Source organism: Sceloporus undulatus, chromosome 5, assembly GCF_019175285.1.
Source record: "Sceloporus undulatus isolate JIND9_A2432 ecotype Alabama chromosome 5, SceUnd_v1.1, whole genome shotgun sequence".
Taxonomy (NCBI): Eukaryota; Metazoa; Chordata; class Lepidosauria; order Squamata; family Phrynosomatidae; genus Sceloporus; species Sceloporus undulatus.
The window spans coordinates 188,090,478-188,113,643 of NC_056526.1; the positions used below are offsets into that span (position 1 = coordinate 188,090,478).

At 41.5% G+C, this 23,166-nt stretch overlaps 1 protein-coding gene across 5 annotated transcripts in view; it reads left to right on the forward strand.

Annotated features, from left to right (window-relative positions):
* Window positions 1-23,166, forward strand: part of PTPRA (protein tyrosine phosphatase receptor type A) — a 604,614-nt gene that overhangs the window by 506,129 nt on the left and 75,319 nt on the right. For all 5 annotated transcript variants that reach the window (XM_042466814.1, XM_042466816.1, XM_042466813.1 and 2 more), the window contains exon 2: window positions 2,852-2,933. The gene's annotated coding sequence lies outside the window, so the exon portion shown is untranslated. The remainder of the gene's footprint in view (window positions 1-2,851; window positions 2,934-23,166) is intronic.

Below are 23,166 nucleotides of genomic sequence, written 5' to 3' on the forward strand. Positions count from 1 at the left end.
GACAACACTCTTTCAACGCTTGCAAATTAAGTTCCATTACTCCCAGGAGGGATCCACTCTTTTATCAGTTCTTCTTGCCTGCGGAGCCTTGCTTGGAATCAGCCGCATTTGCACTGCTTCTATGAGAGGAGGGGAAAAGGCACCAAGTCTACTTGGAGATATTTCAAGCAGCACACATGGAAAATCCCAAGCAAGCCAATATAATTCCCTGATGTTCCCTGCATGGATTCTGCTTTTCAACCAATTTCAGTTTCTGACAGTGCTGCAGTCTTTAGCCCATCAAATAAGCAGGGACTTTCTGGTATTGGGACAATTTGTTTGTCACACAGTATGTAGGTTTTGCCCTGACTCATTGGTTTTTTATGGTGTTAGCTTCTGAGTTTCATAAAAACCCAAAGGTTATTTAAAAGGGGGGAAGACTTATTTTTGGTGGGTTTTTCAGGCTATGTGGCTGTGTTCTGAAAGAATTTATTCCTGCTGTTTCGCCAGCATCTGTAGCTGGCATCTTCAGAGAAGAAAAGATTTCTTTGAAGTCTATAGCTTCAGTGTTTTATTAAAAATTTTACAGATATAAAAGTATATATTGGACCCAGCCTCTTTATTTCCCATAGTACTTTTTATTCTGTAGCTGGGCTCTAAATACGCTAGCTAGCACATTTCCAAACTCCAGCCTTCCAAGTGTTTTGGACTTCAGCTCCCAGAAGTTTCAGCCATCTTGGTCTAGAGCAGTGGTCCCCAAACTGTGTCCTTTATGAGATGTTGGACTTCAGCTCCCAGAAGCCTCAGACCTGTTGGCCAATAGTCTGGGATTCTGGGAGCTGAAGTCCAAAATCCCATAAAGAGGGGACCCTTGGCCTAGAATATGGGATTCTGGGAACTGAAGTCCAAAACACCTGGATGTCCAGAGTTTGGGAATCACTGTTCTAACATTTCTGTTTCTGTTCACATGAAAGTAAGAAAGATCAGTAGATGTTGCCCCTATATAATTCTCTAGGAAATTAAGATGGATATCATAAAATATTTGTAATGGATATACACATCTTTTCACAGAGAAAGTGTGTGTAAATTGTATGCACATGCTGGGCTGCTCTTTTTGCTTAATTGATGAGCCTGCATGGCTTCAAAAACTCAGTTTTGTGTTTTTTAAAAAGGCCTCTGTGGGGAATCCTGGGCCCTCCAGATATTTTGATTGTAGCCTTTCCTTATCTTTGGCTCTTCTGGCTGGTGTTTCTAGGAAACTGAAGTCTAGGCAGCCACTTCCATGAGGATTTGGGCCTGTGCTGCATACAGAATGCACTCTGCTCCTTCCTGTAGATTATTTTGGAAAGCAATCTGCAAAACCTGCATGTTTTGTGTTTCGTTTGTTGAGCTTTTCAAGTACAGTAATATGAGCATGGGTTTCTATTAAGACGCTTACATATAGATTGACAGTTACAGGACAGTCAGTTTTCTTCTTTTGTTTTAACAAATCTGCATAGGAATGCATCTGTTCTCCTAGTTCTTTTGGGTGCCTGCATTTTCCAAACATTGATTTATTCTGACACCGCTTGCTGTGGACTCCCAACTGGGAAAGCAGGAGTGGGGAAGGGTGCAGTCTCTCATTTCTCAGTAGTTAAAAGTGTTGAGAATTAATGGGATGATTGAGGATTCTGGCCGCACTGTTATTTGTGGTGGGATCAAATTGTAGCCTAGCTATGCACTAAAATATATGCAAGAGGAAGCTGGGGTTTTGGAGTCCTGACTTTACAATTGTATGAGATTAGAGTGACTAGCTAGCATGTACAACTGTGTTTTACATTAGATAGTGTCTAGTGTCAGCTTTTAAAAAGGAAATAGTCTCTTGGAAATGGAGCAAGAAAGATCACATTGGCTGTTACTCTGCTTGGGCCTGAAGATTATGGCTGGTTTAGCCAGTTGGAAAAGTGTGTGAATAGCCTGAAACAGAGGAGGGAAATAGTTGGCAGAGGGGGAGAATGCTTATTCAAAATTAAAACACAATATCAGATTTAAGAAAAGAAAAGAACAATCCTGCCAGCTATAGAACAATGATAGCCATATGCTCAAGTCTTTCAAGTAAATGAAATATAGAACTGCAGTTCTGTGCACTATTGGATTCCTTTGGATTAAACAGAACTTGGCTCCCAATATTCATGGTTAGAATTGTGCCATAAAATTCAGTTTAAATATACCAGGATTGTATCCACTCTTCTGTAAGCCATTTTGTCTTAATTTTGCGTGAGAGAGACTCGTTTTTTTGTTCTTGTTTGTTTGGAAGGGCTTTCTTTTCACAGCATGATCAATTTGGTTACTGTTTTCTCTGATGGCTTCTTTATATGTGATAGCATCTGATGGCCTTGTGAAAGAAACAGAAGGAGCAAAAGACTTAACTGAAAAGTCTTGCCACTCCTGCAAACATAAGAGCTGAGCAACTTCTGTTACCCACTCATAATCCAACTGAAGTGGAAAGGTAATTTGTGCAAGTATTGCTAAATATGTGTCCATGTCATGGAACAATGTTTACCAGTGGAAATAAGTGTGGGGAAAGATTCTTAAAGGTTACTGTGTATTCAGTATCAATTGGAATGCTTTGCAATCGCATGAAAACCAATGTGTGGGAAGCAGCTCTCACTGAGTAGGCCATATGTGCCCATGATAACAAAACCGCTCATCCTTTGACTATAGCAATTAAACACACAGCCCTTCAGGATTTTACTTCATGAATGCACAGCTTCTCCATGGGTTTTTGACCCAGTGTGATGCAATACAGTCATGCCACAAATTTTCAGTACAGTTGGGCCTCTGTCTAGTCATTCTGTACAATAAAATCCCCCTTTTTGTTTTGTTTTTCTAGGTTACAGGAAGGACAATAGCTTGGTGCTAAGACCAACACTTTGCATGCTTCACATGTTGGAAGTTCCAGATTCAGTCTCCAGGTAGGTCTTGAAAAAATCCTCTCTGAAACCCTAAAGAGATGCTGCTAGTGAGCCCAAACAGAACTGACTCTGAGTTAGATGGACCAGTGGTACTACTGTAAGGCAGCTGTTGTCTTATATATACCATATATAATCGACTTGGTAAATTGAAAAAAATTATGCCCAAAAATTGAAATCTGGGATTGTCTTATATACAAGTCAGTATAGTAATACTGCTTAGAAAGGTCCTAAAAAGCACTCTGTTGCGCCACTCTCCCTGTGTTGGCAGTGATTTCTGAAAGAGCTGCCCAGCCAGGAGTGTGTCTATGTCTGCGCGTGTGTATGTTTGTGTGTGTGTACAAGAGAATATTGTCTTCTCAGTCCTATACTAAAACCTTCTCTCCTCATCCTCCTCCTTCTCTGGATCTCTATGATCACCAAACACCCCACTTCCCTCCACTCCTTTCCCTTCTCAAGCCAATGTTAAAACCTTCTCCTCCCCTAAGTTTTACCGTCGACTTATCCTCAGGTCATATCAAAATCCATGATTTTGGCCCTTCAACCTTCCCTCGACTCATTCATAAGGTTGACTTTTACACGAGTATATATGGTAACTGGAATATTAAAGGAGTGGCAAGACTGGTTTCTCCCCTACTGCTGTCAGCCCTCTGTATTTGTGGATTCTTTATCCATGGATTCAAGCATCAATGGCTTATATTAAATATTCCAGAAAGCAAAGCTTGCTTTGGCCATTTTATATAAGGGACACCATTTTAGTATGCTACTATATTTAATAGGACTTGAGCATCCATGGATTTTGGTATCCACAGTGGGTCCTGGAATGAAACACTGGGGAAATTTGGAAAGTTTATTGGTAGCTGTTACTCTGACCACTTCAAGTGGAACATCAGTGTTAGTCTGTTGCATCAAAAATGTTGTGAGTTGATTTGAAGAACTGTTAACCTAAGTGGAGTTCTATGGATACTATGGACTGATAAAAAGAGAGCAAATCAAGTCTGAACTCTCACTAGAAGCAAAGATGGCTAAAGATGACTAAACTGAGGTTAATTTGGACATAATATGAGATGATGTCACTCATTAGTAAAAATAATATTTGATAAGAGAGACCACACTTCAGGTGGATTGATTCAATCAAGTTTGGAAGACCTGAACAGGGTAATCAGTGACTAGGTATCTAGTCACCATAGGGTCACCATAAATCAAAGCTGACTTTACAACAACATCCAAGTAGAAGGATTTTTTTTTTTTTTTTGTCTACAGAGAGAAGGTGGGCATGGTGCGAAGAGAACAAGTTTATGACAGCTGCTTTAAAGCAGAGGTGGCAACTTGTAGCCCTTTAGATGTTTTTGGACTGGAACTTCTAACTATTCTCCTAGGGCTGATGGAAGTTGTAGTTCAGCAACATCTGGAGGATACACAATCCTCACCCCTGCATTAAAGCTTGATCTGGCTGAGTGGTTTTCAGTACTTTATGTAAAATTTTAAAAAATCATGCAGAGTTTAGAGAATAATAGGTGATCTTGTAGACACACACATTTAATTTAGGTAAGTTCTAATTTGGGGATGACTACTCAGGAATGTTGCAAAAAATCAGCAAATCAACCCCTGAAGATCAAAATGATGAGTTAAATATCCTTTTAATACTGCAGAACCTTTGGAGTTTATAGGTTGTCATACATGTGTGTGGGAGGAAGGATGTAGTGGCAACCCTCTAACATCACTGAACTAGAGACCAATGAGTTTAGAATGAATCCATCTGCTTGAATAAACTGTCACTTACTTCATCCTTAAATACTTGTCTTAGGCCAAGGATTTAGAAGGAGAGTTGTTTTCAGGGTGGTTGAAGAATATATAAAGGCCGCATTATAGTTGTCATTTCTGAGCAGATGGCTGTAGCAATATGCTTTGGAGGACTTTTCTGACTGCTTCCCCCTGTTTATTTCCACCACACAGGCACAAGGGCACAGCACCCTGCTCTTCTATGTCTTAGATATCCTCAAATACTCTTGCTGGCTTTTGCTTGAGTTTTGTCATTGTTGGCAGGTGAAGCTCTGCTCACAGCTGCACTGAGCTTGCCAGTAACGTTTGCCAGCTTTCTTTTGCTTTTGACATTAATAACTTTAGATATTGATTGTAATAAACTGGGTACATCCTCCTGTCTCCCTGCACTGGCCTAGATTTCCCAACTTGTCAGTAAGGTATCTATTAAAATAGATGTAAATAAGTCAACTTATTTATTTATTTATTTATTTATTTATTTATTTATTTATTTATTAACTCTCACTGAGAGCCAGTGCATGGTGTAGTGGTTTGAGTATTGGACTCCAGCTCTGGAGATCAGGATTCAAATGCCCTGGGTGACCTTGGGTAAGTCACACTCTCTCAGCCTCAGAGGATGGCAATGGCAACCCCTCTCTGAAGCCTCTTGCCAAGAAGACCCTATGAAAGGTTCGTCTTAGGGTCACCATAAATCTGAAATGATTTGGAAGCACACAGCAACAGAAATATGTTAATGCTGTTCAAATGGGTGCAAGAATCACCCTTTTCTAAAGGGCATCTTTTTAAAAATTACTTACAAATCTGTCTTTGTCCTTGTAAAATGTTTGCTTGAAAGTATGAGAAGCTTCTTTAGATCACTCTTTTGTACTGCTCTGATCCAAAGATACTCTGTGTGTGTGTGTGTGTGTGTGTGTGTGTGTGTGTGTGTGTGTGTTGCTACTGACTTTTCTTTTAATTCTGCAGATTTTCAGTTTCCTCTTTCTTCATCTAGACATTCTTGATTCAGTTAGGCTGAGATGTAGCCAGGTGGGACTTTTGACAACATGTTACATTTTATCTTTGGAATTTGCATTCTTAAAATCGAGTAACCTATAAGTTACAGTGGTCCCTTGGTTTATGCGGGGGATCTGTTCCGGACCCCCCCCCCCCCATTTAAGCCGAAAAATGTGCATACTCAAGTCCCATTCAATTGAATGGGGCTCATGCTTGCAGTGCAGGAGAGTGTGAGTGCTACGAGCGTGTGCGTCAGTCTTTCCCCCATCGCCACATCTGGGGCGCCCGCCTATAGCACGGACGTGTACATTATATAACCTTCCATTTGTTTCTCAGTTTATTCTGACTTTATTCCTGTTGGCACAGGAGAACTAAGGGGCTATACAGATTGCCCCTAAGGGGCGGTGGGAGGCTGGCCCTTTCTTGGCCGGATTGGGCCATGGCAACCTCATGCCATGGCTCTGATCTGACCTTTGGAGGGTGCAAAAAGGAGCCGCAAAAAGCAACTCCTTTTTGTGTCCTCCAAAGGGTGCTATAGCCACGGCAGCGTGGCTGTATGGCGGCCCTTTGGTGCTGTGTCATCTGGGTGCAGTGCCGGAGGTGCATCATGATGCTGCGTGCCATCTGGAGCGACACGCAGCACCATGGTGCCCTGGGGTGTGCATTATCAGGACGTTGCACCCTGACTCCACCCACAGACCTGCCTTTCAGGCTGGTCTGTATAGGGCCTCTGGCGGGTTACAAACAGCCCTCAAGGGGCCGTTTTCCTGCCGCCGCCATTCGCTGCGTAGGGAAGCCCCAGCAGCCAGACCGCGAGGCTTCCCCGCGCAGCAAAAAAGGAGCGCCGAAATGGCACTCCTTTTCGGAACGTGGAAGTGGTGCCGCGAGGGGCAGAGCGCGCCCTCACGGCGTCACTTCCGCCACGACACGTCTGGATGCACAGCGTCCAAGACGTCAAAATGGTGGCGCCCATGTGGATGGGTGCCGCTAAAAAGTCCGCACTCCGCACGTCCTGGGAGGAAGGGCCGTCAGGAAGGTAAGAACCTTCCTAACCCTAGTACGTGCGGAGCGCGTACTTTATGGCAGTTTATAACCCGCCTTAGTTTATTATTAAGAGGCAGGAATGATATGCACAATATGTGTTTGAATAAAACCTGTCAGTCTCATAGTCCTTCTGCTTAGGCTTTCTGTAGTCACAAGTATGTTAAGGTTGACCTAAAAATAAAAATAAAAAAATACAAGGGGGACAGAATTGCATTCTGGGGGTGTAGTTAGCTATATTTTCCCTCTCCATTTTTAAGGCTATCTCAAGAGGGTCCCTGGACCCTCAGATGTTTCCCATCTCTGTCCTACAGTGACATGCCTTCCAAAATGCTCACAAGCATAAGGGAGGAGTGGAGGGGAGAGGTCAATAAATAAAACCAAGATTTATAGGATGACAAGGAGATCTGAGCCAAGCCTTTTATTGGTAGAAGTAGTTGGGAAATAGGAACTGAGTAGTTTTAGGAACCGAACATTGAAACAGCTCTGCCTTATGACTGTTGCCACACACATTTGGCTGTCCTTCTCATAGGGTTAGTACATTAATGCAGGAAATAAAGCAGTAAACACCATATTTGGTTTTACGGGAAAAGTCAGGCAACAGAGTAGCAGGGAACCTTAGAGTAAACTTGTGTTGCATGAGAACTAAACTCCCACTTGGAGGACAGTATGGGAAAAGAGGAAGATGTTTACCTTTCAAAAATGTATTGGTTACTCTCCAGCTTCCAGGACAGTTTGTAGATAAAACAAAAAATAAAATGGAAGTATGTAAGAAAAATCAGACAAAGTAAACAGAACACAGCAGATGGTAAAAATCCAGCATAAAAGCAAAAAAAAGGAAGATGTTCATTTTTCACCACAAGAAGTATACAGACAATACCAGGTGACTATCTCTGAGGAGTTCAAAAGGCAGGTGCCCTAAAAGGACCCTGTGACAATCTGCCTGCTTTCAGACTCTGCCATTAATGGCCAGCCAAGCTCATGTTAGAGCTGCTGCCTTGGTGCCAAGCTGCTAAAGGCATGGCAAGTTAAAACCAGAACTCTATCTGCCAGTTCCTTTCCAGGAGCAATTTTCTGTAGCTATTTCTAAACTTTCATAATTTGTTCCATGTGTCTGGTTCCAGTTAGTTAAAAACATTGTTCAGTAACTGGCGTTAGTAACGATGTTCAAAAGCAGCAAAATGTACAAAACTTTTGGGGCACCATTTCAGCTAATGAGTGGTGCTTTGGATGAAAGCCACTTGTGCCTCTAAAAAACTGGGTTGGATATAAGAGTATTTGAAACTGTGCATATGATTTAGAGGGAGAACAACCTATTCAGAAGATGCTGAATATCATCTTAGAATCCAGATTTTGAAAAGGGCATGATTTGATACCTCTGAATGTTAATGAAACAGGATTTTAACCTATTTGGCTTTATAAACAGTGATGTAGTAGTGTCCAAGAGAGAATTGGATTTGAGAGTTTGGAAGGGGGAGAAACTGAATTCTCCTACCACCATGAAATGCCCTAAGTGACAAGTGTCAGTTCACCTAACCTGCTCATGTGATTACCACTAACCTAGGTTAGAAAAAACAGGTATAAAATTGTAATTAATTAAACAGAATAATAATAATTAATTGCACATAGTTAAGTGGGAGATGCAATTAAACAGTTGCATAATTCAAACATTTCGAATGGGTCCCTGCCTTCGTGTCTCTCCACCCAAAACCTGGAATGTGGGCATAATTAAGCAGCTGTACATTGCCTGAGTTTTGATGTAACAGAGAATGTGGCTTTTCATGAAAAATTATGCAGACTTCATTTTAGATCCAGAGTTGCATGGAACAGAACTCCATAAAATGGAAGATCCCACAGGTGGAAGCCAGGGGAGACAAGTTTTCTGCTGACATTTGGTCCAAGGGAACTGTAGTGGACAGTGAGGCGACCTTCATAACAGTGTGTGTGGTGGTGTGTTCAACTGAGAGACAGGGAGAAGTACCAGGGAAAAGTAACACCTGAGCAGTTCTTCCAGCAGAATCTGCAGCCCCTCTACCAACATAATGAAACCTTCTGTTTGTAGGTCAATTCTGGCAGTGTAAATTGCTAGCCTAGAAGCTTATCCATATGGTTAAAGGTAAAGGTAGTCCCTTGACATGAATGTCTAGTCATAACTGACTGTAGAGGGTGCTCATATCCGTTAGTAAGCCAAAGAGCCAGCATTGCCCAAGGATGACTCTGGTGGTCATGTGGCCAGCATGACTGCACTGAACGCCATTACCTTCCCACTGAGAAGTGGTACCTATCTATCTACTTGCATTTGCATGCTTTCGAACTACTAGGTTGTCAGAAGCTGGGACTAGTGACAGGAGCTCATCCCTCATGCAGCACTCAGGTCTCAAACTGCCAATCTTCTGATTGTCAGGATTGGTATCTTAACCACTAAGCCACTGCATCCCATAAGGTTGCTGGAGAAGCTAGTCATGTTGTTGCAAACAAATGTGATTGCTATATGTACATGTAACATGCATTTTATTTTCATTTTATAATAAGTTGACGAGCATTTTTAATAACACAACTTCCTTTCTCATTATGGTAAGGGCCAACCCCAGCCTATGATTTCAGTACTGCTTTAATAATGGTGTAATATAAGGACTCAGCTTGAATTTAGGGAGAAAGTCTTGGTTTTCAAAATATAGGGGATCACTGAGAATGGATATAGGTACAGCCAAAACTTGTGAAGATCTGGTGTGGAAATGGAAGAATACAGAAGGGAAGCACATAGCTCTTAAACAATGGAATTAGGTCAAAAATAGAACTGCATCTCATGGGTCAAAACTATGATCCTTCCAGCTAAACATCCTGTCTTTGACAGCAGTCAGTTATGGAAAGTTCAGAGGAAATGCATAAAAGAGCCTGATGTAATAGCATACAAGAACGGTTCTGCGGATCAGAGCAGTGTTCTGTCTTCAGCAGTGGTCATGAGAGACCTCAAAAGCCCATTAAAGTTTAATTACCCACTTTCCTTTTGTGTACCATATGGACGTTTATCTAAATTCCAATAAAATTTCTAGGTGCTGTACTTATTATTTTAAAAAGACCACCCCTAATCCCAAATTTACAATCTGAAGGGCCATCCAATCCAACCCTTTGACATGCAGGCATACAGATTCATTGTGCTCCCAACAGATGGTCATACAACCTCTGTTTAAACACTTCCAAAAAAGTAGACTCCACCACTCTCTGAGGCAGCGTGTTCCACTCTCCAAAAGCTCTTAACATCAGGGAGGTTTTCCTAATGTTTAGGTAGAATCTCTTTTCCTGTAGCTTGAAGCCATTGCTCTGTGTCCTAGACTCTGGAGCAGCAGGAAAAAAAAGCTTGCTCCATCTTCAACATGACACCCCTTCAATGACTGAAACATGGCTATTATGTCATCCCTTGGCCTTCTCTTCCCCAGGCTAAATAGACCCAGCTCCTTAAGCCGCTCCTCATAGGGCTTGATGGTTTCCAGACCTTTCACCATTTTAGTTGTCCTCGTCTGGACACAGTATTCCAGGTGAAGCCTGACCAAAGCAGAATAGATTGACACTACTACTACTTCCCTCAATCTAGACACTATATTCACATTCATGCAGCCTAGAATTGCATTGGATTTCTTGGTTGCTGTATCACATTGCTGAATTATGTTCAGCCTGTGGCCCACTAAGACACCTAGTTCCTTTTTGCATGTATTGCTGTCAAGCCAGATGTAATCCATCCTATATCTCTGTACTTCATTTTCATTGTCCAAGCATAGAATCCTACATTTCCCCCTGTTGAAATATATTTTGTTAGTTTTGGCCCAGCTTTCTAATATGTATCAGTAGTAGAACACAAAATAGTAGTCCAGGAAACACTGGCTTTTCATAACAATAATTTTGCTGTTTTTCTATGTTATCCTGCAAAGGTGATGTGTCATCTCCTACTGATCTACCTGTCACAGTTATCCATTGGTAACCTGTCATACTGCAGTTTGTCCTTCTATATCCATAGATTTTTTTTATCCATGGATTCAGCCATCCACAGCTTGAAAATATTTTAAAAACAATATAAATTCCAAAAGCAAACCTTGCTTTTGCCATTTTATATAAGGGATACCATTTCACTATATCATTGTATATACAGTGGTACCTCGGGATACGAATTACCCAGGTTACGAAATTTTCGGGATACGAAAAAATCTAATAGAAAATAATTGTTCCGGGTTACGAATGTTTTTTCGGGTTACGAAAAAACTTCGGCGCTATTTTAAATGGAACCGCGGCTTTTCCCCATTAGCGCCTATGGCATTTCGGCTTACGAAGGCTTTTCGGGTTACGAAAGCGGCCGCGGAACGAATTAATTTCGTAACCCGAGGCCCCACTGTAATGGGATTTGAGCATCCACAGATTTTGGTATCCATGGGGGGGTGGTCCTAGAACCAAACCCCAGTGGCGGATACCAAGGAGACACTGTACTAATGTTTCTCCATACCCTCCCTTCCATTGTCCACCAAGATATAATGCTAAATTATAAATATAATTACATAATTCCTATAAACATTTTAGTGTCCTTAGGAAAAATTGGTGTTTTTTTCTATCGTGGTGATACTCACATTCTTTCACAGAGTGATTGGTGAGACATAAGATTTCAGTGGTTGAGAGCCACTATTATAAAGGGCAACTTAGATACTGTTTTTTAAAGTTATGTACTTATTTTTACAGTGACCAACTGGGATAGAGATGGGAGTCAAAACAGTGCAGTGGGTCACATCATCTTTTCTTTCTTGTTCAACCAAGTGGAAGGAATTGAATAAGCATATGGTACTTATGAGATTTTTAAATTAAACATATTTATCTCGGTAATGATAAACTGAACTACTAAGTGCCAACAAAATTTTAAAAAATTAAACATGGCTTGCTGTTTAACAAGTGTTAAAAAGAGGGAAAGACGGAAGATGGGTGCCTTGCTTGAACCACTTATAACGTATAACCATGGTTTTAAACCTATGGCACACGTGCCCTCTCTCAGACATGTGAAGCCATTTCTGAGGGCACACAGAGAGATGGGAGTGCAGGGGAAGAGTAGGAACAGGCGCATGCTTGTTCCTCCTCTTCGTCTGCCCTCCCATGCCTTTAGCTGCCTCTCTGGAGACAGCTAAAAGCACAGGGGGGGGGGGAGGAATTGCACACACCTTTTCCTTCTCTTCCCCTTGCCCTCCTGGTCTTTGAGCTGTATTCGGGGAAGTCCCACCCCTGAAGTCCTTCCCCCGGGAGGTAGAAATCCTGCCCCCAGAAGGCAGAAGTCCCGTCCCCCAGAAGTCCCACCCCCTGGCACTGGGTAATACCCAGTGTGGGAATGCCTTTGAATTTGGTCGCTTGGTCTCTAAAAGGGTCACCATCACTGACCTATAAGATCATGACAGAGGGGAGGTTATGGCAGGTGAGAACCTTGGAAAAGTGCATAACTATCAGAGTGTGCAAAGTCAGTTTATAAATATTTTTGGCAACAATAGTATAAACCTCAGAAAGGTATAAACTGGAGAGAATTTCACATGGTGTACATATTGAAGTGAGCCAACCACTTCCTGGACTAATTGATTCCTTTGGATTGTGCACTTAAAATTTTATGATTCAGTTCTCTGCTTTAAAAAAGTAGCAGCAGCATAGTTTTGGAGGAAATATTTCAGTTTAAATGGGATTCTTTTTTCATTTTTGAAAAATGAAGCCTCATGTGGAAACAGAATGGAATGCGACAGAATAAAACAGTTTTGCATATGATTAAACATATGCAAAACTGATGTGAAATCCATGCCTAGTGCAATTTACATTTTCAAACATGCCAAGAATTGACCGTGTTGGCCAGAAATCATGGAACTATCATCCACTACAACTGGAGAGCATCATGTTCAGTAAGTTACCACCACGAAACTGGGATCCTGTTAAAACAACCAAACAGTCTTACTTTGTATTTTATTTGTCTCCTGCTTTGACTTTTCTTCCAAATGGCAGCTAATAAAATAAAATGGAGTAATGTGCTAATAGAGCACTGCTACTGCTCAAAAAAGGTACAGATATTTATTTTTTCTGGTTTTTAATTGACGACCTCCTGGAACATGCACCAGTGGGTTCAAATTATAAGAAAAGAGATTGTCACTAAACATTAGGAAGAATGTCCTGTTAGCTGTTCAACAGTGGGATAGACTACCTCAGAGAGTACTGTGGTGGAATCTCCTCCCTTGGAGGTTTTTAAACAGAGGTTGGATGGCCATCTCTCAGGAATGTTTTAGTTCTTGATTTCATTATGACAGGAGATTGGGATAGATGACCAATGGTTCTTTCTGACTCAATAATTCTATGATTCTGTCTCCTTATTTCTCAGGGAAATGCCTGCCAGTTGTGATATGTTATGGTGTTGAAGGACTTCTGAGTTCTCACATTTAGGATCTGCTATGTATCAAGAGATGAAGTAGGGCCCAACATATCACCACATGTGAAATGGCCGTTCCCCATCATTTTATGCACTGAAAAGATTACATATAAATACTTCTGAGCACTGGATATCTATTTTTCTTTGTGCTATTCTTGTAGTCCCACATCTTCATCTCATTTATTGTGGTGTTGCATAACCTGTGGCCCTTCAGAGTGTGATGGGCTTGATTAATTTGTTGGCCAGTATAACATTAAATTTGGTGGCAATGAGGGACTGGAGGGCTGGGGTGCTTGGGGCCAAGGGGAGATGGGGCCTGCTACTACTCATCCTGTCTAGCATTTCAGAGAGATGGCGCTCTCCCTTCCAAAAGAGAACAATCCTTTCTCTACGTTTGTTCATGTCCTAAGGAGTGTCTTCCCCAACTCTGTTTTCATTGTAGGGCTTACTTTCTCTGAAGTCTTCTCTTTTACTTCAAGAACTATTTGATTATTGTCGTAGTAATTTTGAAATAACTTATGTTGTTTTGCTGCATCTTCCCCTTAGGCTGTTGGAGGTGAAGTCCTGTATGTCCCTGTGTTGGAAGTTGTAGCTGAGTTTCATAAAGCTAACTGTGTGACCTCCTTATCTCTGTGTGACATTCTTTCCTTAGTGGCTGTGAAGATAAAACAGGCCAGCCCCTTGCATTCTCTTCTGAGTTCCTTGGTGTGCACAATGGGTCAGAAAAAATAGTTAGGACATTACAAACTCTATGTTACGAATAAAACTATGCTGTTTAATCTTCAAAAAAGTAATTTAAAACTTGGTCTTAATAATGGTAGGTATGATGAGGCTATTTGGCCTAAATTCCATTGCTAGACTCAACTAGTGTAGACCCACTGAATGGTTAGTTGAATGGTAAATCAGGATTTATGCATACCCCATTGTTTCAGTAGGTCTAGTCTAGGTGAGACTAGCATTTTCAGACTTTCTGCAAAATAAATGGTGTACAGTACTTTAGCAGCATGAAACCTTGGTAAAATTATAGAGGGATCTTTTTCATTTTTACTTGCAGGTTTGTCTCTTTTTGTCCCATCATACAACTAGTTCTTGTAATGACCATTCCTTGTTATCCCTGGCTGTTCTATAAACATAGTGCAGGTAGGTAGCAAGTTAGTTTTGGCACTTAAGAATTTTCACCTACCAGCAAACACCTACTGTTCATTTAATGACTTCCCTGACTTTATAAGCTTCCCAGTCTGGCTTGAGTCAATGTGACTAATCAGTGAGTAGTCTACAAATACTAGACTAATACTCCTGAAGTTCTGAGAGATTCATCTCCTTGTGGAGAAGCAAAAATACTACAGTAGTTGAATCCATGGTCTGCTCAGGAGAGCATAGCATCTCCCATAAATTTGGTGGCAGACAGACCCATAGATTCACAGATGACTTCAGGAAGCACATACATAATGCTCTTCATCCTCTGTAATATAAAGCTTGTGGGAAAATATTTGAAAATTAAAAAATCTAGTTCATTAAAATTAGTTCAAAGCTCCTTCATGGCATTACCAATTTCCACATCCACCTGAAGGAATTGTATACATCCACCTGAACACAGGAATTGTATACATAATGGACTTCTTTGAAGCATAGAATATACTACTAGACAGAGAATTCTTCCTGAACAGAATCTCAGTTTTTGGAATGTGTATTTCCTTTCTTTAAAATGCACATCCATTGCTTATGGATATACAAATATGCTTCAAAGTGTATGGACAATGCAGCCTGAAGTCTCAAGTGCTGGTGACATGGCAAACAACGTTTTCTAATGAGATGAGACTTCTGTTAAGTTTCTGCAACTAGTAAAACCAGGAGCATACTCAGTAAAGAGAAATTTAATTAGGGCAGTGTACTGTTCAATGCACCAGATCCTGTCTGTTCTTGAAAGCTAAGCAGGGTCAGTCCTAGTTAGTACTTGGATGGGAGATCACCGACAAATACCAGGTGCTGTAGGCTATGTTTCAGAGGAAGGAACCAATTATCATTTATATGCCACCTTTCTCCTAAGTTGGACCCAAGTTGGCTCACAGAACATGTTTAAAAACAGTACAGATTTTAAAAACAGAATTAAAAACATCACATTAATGTAACAAGTTAAAAATATAAAACCATTAAAAGCATACTAAGCTAAAAAAAATTAAACCATTAAAAACACGCACAAGCAAACACCCCGACAAGAATCCTCCCTGGATGCAGTCACCTCTTAAAAGCCTGCTTGAAGACAAAAGTTTTTACCAGCTGGCAAAAAGAGAGCAGGGAAGAGGCCAGCCTGGCCTCTTGAGGGAAAGAGTTCCACAAGGTAAGAACGGCCACTGAGAAGGTTCTCTGACAAAACTACCTCTGAGTATTCCTTGCCTAAGAAAACCCTATGAAATTCATGGGGTTGCCATAAGTTGTCAGCCGACTAGAAGGCATGCGCACACACACACAAACAGTTATCTTGCATAAAGTATACAGGCTGCCTGGTCTTTTCTTATCACAGGATTTGGCTTGTCTGGGGGCAGGATGCACAGAAAATGCTACTCAAACTGGATGGATGGAAGATTAAAAGGAAAGGGTAACAAGAGAGTTTTATAGGTGGGACCTGAAAGTCACAGAGAAAAGACAACAATTTTCCCTTGGACCAAAATCCTGCTAGCTTGATGATGTCACCTTGTCATGATTACCTCAATACACAATGTGACAGCAAAAGGGTTAAAGTAGACTGCCCACTATGTAGAAATTGAATCTGGCTTTTAGAACTCAGGATGCTAGGAACTGTCTGTTCATCATCCATTTGGGCTGCCATCAGCAGTATCTTCCATACCCCAATAGCTGCACATCATCCCGTTACCAAGAATACAAAGTGATGAGCTGGCTGGAGGGAAGGGGCTGGGTACAAAGGGAAGCTTGCTGTGCACACTGTTAGCTTGCTCTGAATGATGTGTTTCCACATTTGGAAAACACAAGAAATAAACCTTAACATTACACCAGGCTTCGGAAACGGGAGCATCCATCACCTGCTGTTTCTCTCAAAGTATAGTTCCTCTGTACTCTATACTGGAAAATATACTGAAGAGCAAAGACATACAACTGAGCACTAAAGTCAGAATTGTCCATGCCATTGTGTTCCCAATTACCATGTACAGATGTGAGAGTTGGACAGTGAAGGAAGCAGACAGAAAGAAAACCAACTCATTTGAAATGTGCTGTTGAGAAGAGTACTTAGGATACTGTGGAAAGCCAAGAAGACAAATAGATGGGTTCTTAAACAAAAGGCATGGACCACTAGAAAGGTAGAGGGATGAAGAAAGAGACAAAGACCACAAACTAGATGGATAGACTTGATCAGCAGGGTTATGGGCAAGGGCTTGCAGGATCTGGGCAAGGCAGTAGAAGACAGGGATTCTTGGAGATGTCTCATCCACAAGTCTCCATGAATCAGAGTCGACTCAAGGGCAAGTAACAACAACAACAATCATTCTAACTATAAAGATTTCTCACCACTGCTAAAGAGCTATTGAAAGAATTTTTGTCTGCTATTTTGCTGCATCCTTTAAGGCCACAGAGTGCCCTAAATTAATTACATGTTATAGATTAAAAACAGTCATCCAAAGCCAGTTGAACTGGTTAGGCTGAAAGAGAAAAGTTAAGCCAAACCAGTACAAATCTCTTAGTATACACTCTTGAAATTACACATGGGCCAGAAATGCTTTAGATTTCTTGAAGCACAAAGCTCAGGAAAGCATAGGTGCATTTAAAATAAGTGGTGCCCAACCAGACCTCAGCCTTGTCAGTCGATTTGTGAATGGGTAATCCATGCAAGCATGTTAACTAGTAAGAAAGTGGCAAGTTAGCATTCTTCAGCCTGTACTGGAAGAACCTGCCATTTCTAATTGTAGTTTAAAATCCAAAACCTGGTAAACAAGGGAACAGTTTTTACCTGCTTTACCCCCCCCCCCCCCCCAGCTTTTTTTCAAACCTATTCAGGCTTCTAACACTCACTTTCCATTTAGTTAGTCTAACTAATATTTCTTAATAGTCCTTTCCCCCATGGCTTTTCAAATCTGTGTTAAAATCCATTTAACTTAGTGGCCACCACTTGCCTTTGGGAATTAATTCATTAAATTAAACATTGCTTTAAGTAGTACATCCTTGTTGTTATTAACTGCTATCAAGTTGACTTTGACTTATGGTGACCCCCATGTAGGGTTGCCATAATTTGCCACCACCAAACCGGGACAAAACATAGAAAAAATGTTGGGTAAAATGTATGACAAAATTTGCCTGTAAATGTAGGGCATTCAAGAAAAATTGAGGACACAATCAATTACAATCCAAAAACATTAATTATTGAAAAAGGGCACGCAACAGTAGAATTCAAAGATATCGAGATCGTACCTATGAGACTGATGCATCTGAGGAAGTGGACTTTAGTCAGGAAAGCTCATGCTGCCAACTAGTTGCTGCAGCCTGTGGCGGTGTCGCTGCCGCCAGAGAAGGCCTTGCCATGGTGGCCTCCTTTTGTGGGGCCTAGTCAGCTGGCTAGGCCCCACACTGCTCTCCCGCCGCCGGAGAAGGCCTTTGCCGTGGCAGCTGCCTTCTCTGAGGGCCTAGCCTGCCGGCCAGGTCCCTCATAGCTCTTGAGCTACCAGAGAAGGCCTTTGCCAAGGCAGTGGCCTTCTCTGGTGGCCTAGCCAGCTGGCCAGGCCCCTCATGGCCCTAGAGCCGCTGGAGGGGCCTAGCCAGCCAGCCAGGCCCTGTGTGGCTCTCGAGCCACCAGAGAAGACCTTTGCTGCGGTAGCGGCCTTCCCCGGGGTCCTAGCTAGCCGGCCAGGTCGCTCGGCTTGTTGTGGGCGGTGTGGAGCCGAAGGAAAAGGAGGTCTCGCTGCGACAAAGCTTCCTTCTCCCTCGGCTCTGTCCCGGGGGCGGTGCGGAGCCGAAGGAGAAGGAGGCCCGCGAGGCTGCCTTCTCCTTCGGCTCCGCGCCATCTGGGACGGAGCCGAGGGAGAAGGAAGTCTTGCCGCGGCAGAAGAAAGCGTTGGGTTTTGGCCGCCACAGCAGCCAAAAGCCAGGAAACCTGAAAAGCCAGGACGGCACCTTCCCAAAAGTCTAAAACCTGGGAAAGTCCTGCCCAAAAGTGGGAAATGGCAATCCTACCCGCATTAATGAGAGCTCTCCAACGCACCCTATCATCCACAGCCCTGCTCAGGTCTTGCAGACTCAGGGCAGCTGTGGCTTCCATGACTGAATCTATCTACTGTATCTGCAGTGTAGTCCTATTGCCTTTTACCTTGCCAAATGTTTTTTTTCCCCAGTGAGTCATGTCTTCTCAGATACGTCTAAAGTACCACAGTCTCAGTTTAGTCATCTTGGCTTTTAGGGAGAGTTCAGGATTGATGTACTCTAGGACCCATTAACTGGCCTTTTTAGATAACCTTATTCCAAGTCCACATTTCAAGTCAGTTGATTCTCTTCTTACCAGTTTTTTTCACTTTCCAGCTCTCACAACCATACATAGACATGGGAAATACGATGGCATGGACAATCCTGACTTTACTATTCCATCTCTCAATCCTGACATGTGAAATTAATAATTAAAAATATGTTGCCATAGATTGGACACCCATAGCCTTACTAGATTCTTTGTGTGTATTGTCTATTTGAGCGAGTGACCCCATATGTAATAGTTATGGCAACCAACTTGTGTACACACACAATTTTATGAATTGTTTCATAATTCTTATTGAGTGTTGATCTGTCTCTGTCTCTTTCTTTATTTCTTTTTGATTAAGATTAATTCCTTTTGTACTTTTTCTACTTTGAAGTGATTCACTCCTAATTCTTCAGGTGGGTAAAATATCTACACTGATGAATGGGTCGCAAAATACTTAGCCATCTTCTTTTAGTAATAGTAGTAAGGTTGTATGATATGAAAAGACTGAAATAAATCTCTCTTCAGAGTAGCAGGGGACTATATCCTTGCATCATCAATGTGGGGACTAGTTTTTTAGATTAGAGTTGTTAGAGCACCTTTTAAGCACGTTCTTTGTTCTGGATAAGTTAAATTGAGACAATATCCATTTAGCCTGGGTTTTTAACCTAGGTCTTTAATCAGTTTGCGTAGAACATTGTAATTACAAAAGACAGAATTCTTAAATGTGGGGACATGCCTTAAGGAAACATTAGTTGCGCGCATATGTCCAATGGTGATTTAAAGTGAGAAGCTGCAGCTGTGTCCAACATCTGGAGGTAGGTCCCTTTCCGTCTGTGGATATGTATTGTGCATGACTTCTGGCTAAAACTTACATCTCTAGACACTTCATTTAGAGCTGTAGCATTCCTATGAACCCTGATCCAAAGACCTTTTGTCCTATTTTGTGGCTCAGTTTTCAGATTTCTGGGCGTATTTTGTGAATATATTATAAATGTAACCCAAACTGTGGATAGTTAAAAAGTAGACTACATTCAGGCAATTAAAATTGTAGTCAATCAGTTTTAAAGAAGTCATAGTAACTTTCTAAACGATCAGAACAAGACAAAAATAAATATATCACCTACAGTATAAATCAATTGGAAGAGTTTCAGGATAATGGTGAGCAAAAACTGAGCCCATCCACTTTGTACAATTTAGCTTGTACAAATCTTTTTTTAGTACTTGTATGTTGTTATGAGGTACCCAGTCTGCTTCTTTGATCTGATTATTGATTTATGGAATGGTGTGTGGTGTAGTAGTTTGAATGTTGGACTGGGACTCTGGGAGATGACTGTTCTAATCCCCACTCATGGAAACCCCTGGGTAACCTTGGGCAAGTTACACTTTCCCAGCCGCAGAAGAAGGCAGTGGCAAATCTCTGGATAAATGTCTTTTTATTGGAGCCAGTGTTGCATTAGGACTCCAGGTCATTAGGGTAAAATGGTAAAATCAGGGTTTGCTTTTTGGAATGTATGTATTTTAAAAATATTTTCAAGCCCAGGCTTTGTGGATACAGAAAGCTGACTGTACATAGTCTTTACATAAATGTCCTCATGTTACATAGCTTTTAGTAATTGAGTTAGTAGATGGACATATTCGTGATTCTAGAAGAAAATAATCCAGTAACTCATTTTTTACAATATTTTTGGGGAGAGGGCAAAGACTTTGAGGGGGAAATAGAATTCTCCTTGGGAAGGGAGGAGGTTTGTAATTTTTTCTTGTTGCTTTCCCCCAGACCTTCAGATCCCCATAAAGTTGTGCTGTAGAAATGTGCTTATCAAATCAATTTTGGGGAGGGGAGGCACTAGAAATTATTGTTCTTCAGTTTTTCTGATTTATGAAATTCATTGAAGATTGTCTCCATGCACCCTTTTAAAGCACAGCCCTTTGAGACTTAACATTTAAGTTAATGGGCTAGAAACTGGGCTTTTTGTTTTGTTTTGTTGTTACTTCTGAACTTTGAGAAGGAGTGTTTTGGGACCAGCCTACTTTTTTGCAGCCTTGCTGCATTTTTGCAGCCATGCATATGGTTTCATTTAGCGGACAGTATGTTGGACTTGGACTCAAAGGGATACGGGTTCTGCTTCCTCCTTTGTCATGTATCCACAGTCTGTTCTGAGAGAGGCCTAGTTCCGGTTCAACAAATAGCTGAGCATTGCAGCTGCATATTTCACAAGTTGAATGAAGGGGCACATTGAAAAGGGATATAAATGATTATTCTGAGCCAAAGGAAACTGGCACTAAAAGGAAGCAATTAAATATTTTTTGTTTGTATCTATTCTCACTTCTCTCCATCTTATTTTTGTATCTTTTTGTATGCCCCTAGGTAGTGGCAGTTTTCTTTGATGCACAGTTTCCCCTGCTTGCTTTGCTTGGAAGTCTCTCTCATGTGGAGACGGCAAGAAATATCAGTAAGCAAACAGCCCTGATTCTCTCTGGCAGGCTGTCATGTACTAGTTCAGAGCACGCTTGTTAGTTCTGTACACAACGTGCAAGTGGGATCTCTTGTGTCTGATCTCCTTGGCAGATCAGAGGAAGAGGGGGAGTGGAGCTAATTCTGGAAGAGGAGGGAGCAGACCGAATACCGAGATGGAACAGACTGAGGCAAGCTTTTAAAGCTCGGTATTCTGCAAGCGTTTGTATGTTTTGATGGTGGGAATGGGCATGACCAGAAACTGCCACAGGAAGTCACACCCAAAATTTAATCATTAGCAGTAGCCAATGTAAGTAAATCCCTCTTTCCCCATTTATTACAATGGGGAATTATATAATGCTGCAGGAGTGTTTTTGGAGGGTGGACAGACTTTTCTTGCACATTCTATGATGTCACCAAAAGTCACATAAATGAGACCAGTGTCCATCAGGATGGGAATCATAGAATCTTAGAGTTGGAAGAGACCTCAAAGACCATCAAATCCAACCCCATTCTGTCATGCAGGAGCTCACAATCAGAGTATCTCTGACAGATGGCCATCCAGCCTCAAAACTGCCCTAGAAGGAGACTCCATCACACTCCAAGAGAGTTTAAGATCATGAGCATGTGCTCCTTAGATCAGAGCAAAGAGCCACACTCTTCCTCCAGTAATGGCCATGCCCTGTTCTCTGGTCTTCACCTGATTCCTAAACACATGACTTAAGAGGGTGTGTTAAGGGTTCAGACTGTATATTTTAATCTTGTAAGCCGCCCCAATTGTATTTTGTAGAGAGGCAGGATATAAATAATAATAATAATTATTATTATTATTATTATTATTATTATTATTATTATTACTCTTCCTGCAGATTCTCAATCACATGCCAGCATGGTGATAAAGATGGTGAGGGCACAGTGTGTTTCTTCAGGTGTTGCCAATTTTGTATTCTTAAAATCCAGTGCTCGTGAGAGAAGTTACACCTGCAGTAAGCAAATGCAGAGGGCTGGCACCCAGGGAGCTGAAGAAACACTTGCTTTGCCATCAAGCTGCATCTGCACTGCAGAAATAATCCAGTTTGACACTACTTTAATTGCTCCATGGCTCCATGCTATGAAATTGTGGGATTTGTAGTTTTGTCAGATATTTTGCCTTCTCTTTTAGAAAGCTCTGGTGCCACAACAAACTACAATTCCAGGATTCCACAGCATGGGCCCATGGCAGTTAAAGCGGTGTCAAACTGGATTATTTTTGCAGTGCAGATGCAGCCTCCGTCTTCCTTTATATTGTGCCAGCATTCTCCTTTAGGTGCTGCTCCCATTGGCAATGAGATGGATGGCAACCAGCGAGAGGGGATTTTCAGTTATGGTGGCCTAACAATGACATTAGCTCCTTGCAAAGGCTTTCCTACAGTGTCTGCCCTCCCTCCCTCTATTTCTTTCATTCTTACTTTCTGGCCCAGATCAAAGAGGTCCTTTTCAAAGTCTTTCTCCTGTAGCTATAATCTTCTCTTTCTTTGTTCTCATGTGTTGCATGTGTTTTGTAAACAAACCTAGAACCTTTGTTGAAGAGTGATGTATTTTATGTAAGAGCTAATGCTTCTGCATTATATAGTGGGATGCTCAGTAATTCACTACTTTGAAATGAGAGTCTTCCAGAGAACAGATCTAACACCCAGATATTGTAATTGGATAATCATGTTCATCGAGTGTCACTTCAATTAAGAATAATGATTTCTAGTGTTAATGTACTCCAAAAGCCTATTACGGGGCTCACTCATACTACAAAAATTATGAATCCTACATGTTATTTTTTGCTGTGCAAGCCAGTGTAGTGTTATATGTAAACTGGCTCATGTGGTACTATTCATAATCTCATGATGTTTACTTGCATTGTCTTGGGCAACTCTCTTAGCCAACCTCCCTAATGGGGCTGTTGGAAGAATGACATGATATGATTCTCATATTTGCCAGCCTAGGTCATTGAAACTGTCATGATCAATAATAATGAATTTGTGAGATGTGTTTATTTTTAATGAAGGGGGGGGGCACTTAAAGTAGTTTTCTATGAAGGGTTCCAATGACTCAT